The following is a 6,100-nucleotide window of genomic DNA, read 5'->3' as shown; positions in this document are numbered from 1 at the left end:
ATTGAGCCCTATGGGAGACTTTCCTTGGGCCAGGTTGGAGCTGCAGAGTGCCATTGAGCCCTATGGGAGACTTTCCTTGGGCCAGGTTGGAGCTGCAGAGTGCCATTGAGCCCTATGGGAGGCTTTCCTTGGGCCAGGTTGGAGCTGCAGAGTGCCATTGAGCCCTATGGGAGACTTTCCTTGGGCCAGGTTGGAGCTGCAGAGTGCCATTGAGCCCTATGGGAGACTTTCCTTGGGCCAGGTTGGAGCTGCAGAGTGCCATTGAGCCCTATGGGAGACTTTCCTTGGGCCGGGTTGGAGCTGCAGAGTGCCATTGAGCCCTATGGGAGACTTTCCTTGGGCCGGGTTGGAGCTGCAGAGTGCCATTGAGCCCTATGGGAGACTTTCCTTGGGCCGGGTTGGAGCTGCAGAGTGCCATTGAGCCCTATGGGAGGCTTTCCTTGGGCCGGGTTGGAGCTGCAGAGTGCCATTGAGCCCTATGGGAGACTTTCCTTGGGCCGGGTTGGAGCTGCAGAGTGCCATTGAGCCCTATGGGAGACTTTCCTTGGGCCAGGTTGGAGCTGCAGAGTGCCATTGAGCCCTATGGGAGACTTTCCTTGGGCCAGGTTGGAGCTGCAGAGTGCCATTGAGCCCTATGGGAGACTTTCCTTGGGCCGGGTTGGAGCTGCAGAGTGCCATGAGCCCTATGGGAGACTTTCCTTGGGCCGGGTTGGAGCTGCAGAGTGCCATTGAGCCCTATGGGAGACTTTCCTTGGGCCGGGTTGGAGCTGCAGAGTGCCATTGAGCCCTATGGGAGACTTTCCTTGGGCCGGGTTGGAGCTGCAGAGTGCCATTGAGCCCTATGGGAGACTTTCCTTGGGCCGGGTTGGAGCTGCAGAGTGCCATTGAGCCCTATGGGAGACTTTCCTTGGGCCGGGTTGGAGCTGCAGAGTGCCATTGAGCCCTATGGGAGACTTTCCTTGGGCCAGGTTGGAGCTGCAGAGTGCCATTGAGCCTATGGGAGACTTTCCTTGGGCCAGGTTGGAGCTGCAGAGTGCCATTGAGCCCTATGGGAGACTTTCCTTGGGGGCCCTGGGATTGGGAGCTGCAGAGTGCCATTGAGCCCTATGGGAGACTTTCCTTGGGCCGGGTTGGAGCTGCAGAGTGCCATTGAGCCCTATGGGAGACTTTCCTTGGGCCGGGTTGGAGCTGCAGAGTGCCATTGAGCCCTATGGGAGACTTTCCTTGGGCCGGGTTGGAGCTGCAGAGTGCCATTGAGCCCTATGGGAGACTTTCCTTGGGCCAGGTTGGAGCTGCAGAGTGCCATTGAGCCTTATGGGAGACTTTCCTTGGGCCAGGTTGGAGCTGCAGAGTGCCATTGAGCCCTATGGGAGACTTTCCTTGGGCCGGGTTGGAGCTGCAGAGTGCCATTGAGCCCTATGGGAGACTTTCCTTGGGCCGGGTTGGAGCTGCAGAGTGCCATTGAGCCCTATGGGAGACTTTCCTTGGGCCGGGTTGGAGCTGCAGAGTGCCATTGAGCCCTATGGGAGGCTTGCCTTGGGCCGGGTTGGAGCTGCAGAGTGCCATTGAGCCCTATGGGAGACTTTCCTTGGGCCGGGTTGGAGCTGCAGAGTGCCATTGAGCCCTATGGGAGACTTTCCTTGGGCCAGGTTGGAGCTGCAGAGTGCCATTGAGCCCTATGGGAGACTTTCCTTGGGCCGGGTTGGAGCTGCAGAGTGCCATTGAGCCCTATGGGAGACTTTCCTTGGGCCAGGTTGGAGCTGCAGAGTGCCATTGAGCCCTATGGGAGGCTTCCAAAATCATGCACAGAAGGATCAAAGTTGGAAAGGTTTTCCCGACGTTTATGATCATTCGGATACAAAATTTTTGTGACTGTCGGATCGCCAATACAATATTATCGTGACTAATACGATATTTTCGCAAACATTTTCATTATATTTGCGATGACCAGAAATGATCGTATCTAATCCCAATTTTACCCATTTTGGGATTCAAACTCTTACTTTGATGAATCAGCCCCATAGTATTTAATGGGCTGAACACCATATTGGCAATCCCTTATAGCCATGAACATCGTTGGATTCCCGTAAAAGGAATAAGCGCTGAAGATGTAGAGGTCTCTCCCCCACCTGCACTATTTCTCGAGAATCACAGAAACCCACCCAAACCAGCGCAGTAGTCTATGGTGGGGTCACAAACCAGAGGTTAAATGGAAGTTCATTTTTAGCATATAATAGATCTGTTCTAAGCAACATTTCCAAAGGGCTTTGCTCCTTTTATTTTATATGTCTTTTTTATTTTATATTGCTTCTTTCTTTTTTCAGTTCTCTATTCATTTTCTAGTTTGACTTAAAAACTGCTCCCTGGTTGCTAGGGGAATTATCAGTTTAAATTCCAAGTCTGAGAGGAGGCGCAGAACACAAAAATGTAAATCATTAAAAAAAAAAGACCTGTTTCGGATTGTCTTAGAATTATGCTGTTTACACAATATTAAAAGTGAATTCTAGGGGGAACAACCCTTTAATAGAATACCAGCTTCAAACCTTCACTCCCAGATTTCTAACTCTTTATTTTTATTGGATTCATGTCTCAGGATTTCTAACTCAATATTTTTGAGTAAAGTCCCAAGGTGGGTATATACTCCTGTACCATTAAATACAGTTAAACCTCTTATAGTAAGAGAGCTTTGCGGCGGAATATAAGGTGTGCCAGCTGCCATGAAGCCCACCTTGTGTAAGTAGCACAACAGTGAATATACTGATGATGTTGGTTGTGCCCTGTGTGATTGATGATTTGTATGAGGTTTGTAGGATCTGTTGTGAGAGCCTCTGGTGGGAACAGTCAGGAGCAAAAGACAAGTTCCTACAGATGTTGCAAGGCAAAGGGCTTGATATAAATTTAATTCTGGGGTTACTTGTGCTTTCTGTAAGCGTATCTGTCACTCCCTGTCAAGGAATAAACATAACATGAACTATGTTCAGCAGGTTATTAAACTAGTGGCCTACAAACTATTACTGCAAATAATCAGTGGAATCATGGTTGAGACTTAACACCTCAGAGTAGATCTGATCTTCATGGGCGATGGGTTATGATGTATTAGGGTTATTAGGTCTTCCCACAGTGCTTAGAGTTTGGGTCATCAGTTTTCACCAACATGTTTCTCCTCTTCCTCTGGTGTAGGCACAGCACCAAGACATTGGGCTTCAGAACGCAGCCCCATGCCACTAGAGAGATGTGTAGATCTCCTGAAGGAAGGCATAGCTCCCAACAGAGAAGGAGACTACATACTGTTATGCATGGCCATGTTCCAACTTATTCAATACTGGCAAACTGTACCATTTTAAACATGAATATCTTCCTGTTTTCTGGTCAAGTTACATGCATTTTATAGAAGTCCTCAGTTTTTAAATGATCAGTTCACCTTAGCCAATTACCCCCGGGGGGCTTTACCTCCTAAATTTATCAAAAATAAGTTTGACCACAAAACTAGTCATTTTACTGTTAATCCAAAGCCACCAACCAGCAATTGGATCAAGTGTAGTAAGACTATGGGCCCTTAAATGCGGGTATTTATTCTTGCGCTGCGATGCAGTGGCTCTTTGATTCATTTTGCGGCAAGGAAACACATTAACAAAGCACATTCTTCTTCACTGTACCTGTGTTTGCAGTTCAGCACAGGCAGTGGCTACAGGCAACAAAGGGAAATATCTGTGTGTAAACAAGATTCTGCTGCAGTTACTGCTACATAAACATCATTAAACTTAGGCCAGAACTAGGGGTAGGAAGAAGTGCATAGGGCACAACGGGGGGTACTGGCACTTAACTTTTCTGCTTACCCCTTGTTAAGCAATGCAATGTGCGATGAACATTGTGCACTTCTTCTGTCATGTATTGCAACCCCTGCCCCTTACCCTAAGCAGTGCTTACTGCTAAGTGCCCTTACAAATGGCGTTTCCAAGCACATTTCAGTGTAGTGGCTTTTTTGTGTGGTCCACTGCCCCCAGTTATTCATAGAGCACATTCATCAAAGTACAAGTTTGAATCACAAAATGGGTAAAATTCGGATTAGATACGATAATTTTTGATCATCGCAAAAATCACGAAAAGGCTTACGAAAAAATCGTATTAGTCACGATAATATTGTATTGGCGATCCGAAAGTCACTAAATTTTCATATCCAATTGTAAACGTCGGGAAAACCTTTCCAACTTTGATCCTTCTGTGCATGATTTTGGAAGCCTCCTATAGGACTCAATGGCACTCTGCAGCTCCAACCCGGCCCAAGGAAAGCCTCCTATAGGACTCAATGGCACTCTGCAGCTCCAACCTGGCCCAAGGAAAGTCTCCCATAGGGCTCAATGGCACTCTGCAGCTCCAACCTGGCCCAAGGAAATTCTCCCATAGGGCTCAATGGCACTCTGCAGCTCCAACCCGGCCCAAGGAAAGTCTCCCATAGGGCTCAATGGCACTCTGAAGCTCCAACCTGGCCCAAGGAAAGTCTCCCAGAAGACTCAATGGCACTCTGCAGCTCCAACCCGGCCCAAGGAAAGTCTCCCATAGGGCTCAATGGCACTCTGCAGCTCCAACCTGGCCCAAGGAAAGTCACGATACCGAAGCTTGAATGAGTCAGAAACTTTCGTACTCAGCGTAACAATATGATTTTGACGCACAAATGTTGTCGCAAAGTACGGAAAAGTCGCAGAAAATACGCACAGTATGAAAAAAAAATTTTGTATTTCGGACCTGTCGTACTTTGATAAATCAGCCCTATAGGGTTGCCACCTTTCCCCCCTGCTGAAAGCTTGGCAGGGGTGAGGCCCAAGACGTCAGGGCTATGATTCAGCAGTCACCAATTGGCCAATCGCCAGGGCCGGATTTGTCTTCTGGGCGCCCCGAGGCCACCCCGTTGGTCGCCCCCCCGTGTGAATGCGCGAACACACAACACCCCCCCCCCCACCAGCCGCAAGTGCGCATGCACAAACCTTTAAACTCCCATACGGAGCAGTGGGGGAGAGGTCCCGACTGCTCCATATGGGAGCCAAATTTAAAAATTGTGTTGCGGCTGGGCGGCATGCCACCCCTTAACTTCTGCTGCCCTAGGCCCGAGCCTTAGTGGCCTCGCAGACAGTTCTGATACTAACAGCCCTTCTAAAAACTGGGGTTAAAACCGGACAGGTGGTAATTCTCTTCCTATGAGGACTATTCCAACTGAAGCAGACGGAGATGCTGAATGCAGATAACAATGGACAGAGGAGTGATATTGGGCTGCACATACACTAGCCTAGCCCTGCACAGTGCATTTGTTAATTTCTTTATTTAAAAGAGAATGTGGTGGGGGCTGTCACAAGAGCACCTTGTATTTGACACATAATATTGCTAAATATTTGATGTGGCAAATTTCCACCCTGCTTAAAATGACAAAGGACAAACACAGTAGTGGCAGCTGAGTAAGTCACTTATTGCAAAATAATTGAGGAAAGTGACATCCTCACACGTAGGCATCAGTCCCCCTCTATGATCTCGCCGCCCACATTTTCCCAGAAGTCAACCTGTGGGGCCGACATGCTTTGTAATGAATTGCTTTCTGCTTAGTAAATGCAACACTGCATGGGTTAGTAATGCTTGTTCCTAGCAAACAATTGCAGCGCCAGAATGCTCCCCCAGATGGGATTGCACGTTGAAGTGCCACTTAGGAACCTTTTCTGTTTTTTTTGTGCCAGGTTGTTGAAGGTTAATTTATTTACCAGGTACTAAGCCTTAGCAGAAACTAACAGTGTAAGGGATAGGGTTGCGATTTGGCCAGAAAAAAATGCTATTTGATCCAAATGAGATAAGGAGGTATTGATTCTTTTTCAGAAAGGGCAAGCAGGAACCTTATCTAAGATTTCAGCATTTTAATCCTCTGCTTAATTTATCTGGAACATTTAGCAACTCAAAATAATGAAAAGGAAGAATACTTTTGAACTTTATATTAAAATACAGAAAAAAATTCCAGCCTGGCTTGTTACACCAATTCATGCACCCCTCCTCCATATTCTGGGGGTGTCACAGACACAGACTGGGGTGGGCACAGGTTGCTATGTGCAGCTGGGGCTGATGT

The sequence above is a fragment of the Xenopus tropicalis genome, chromosome 2, assembly GCF_000004195.4.
Source record: "Xenopus tropicalis strain Nigerian chromosome 2, UCB_Xtro_10.0, whole genome shotgun sequence".
NCBI classification, from domain to species: Eukaryota; Metazoa; Chordata; class Amphibia; order Anura; family Pipidae; genus Xenopus; species Xenopus tropicalis.
This window is presented reverse-complemented; position numbering follows the sequence as displayed.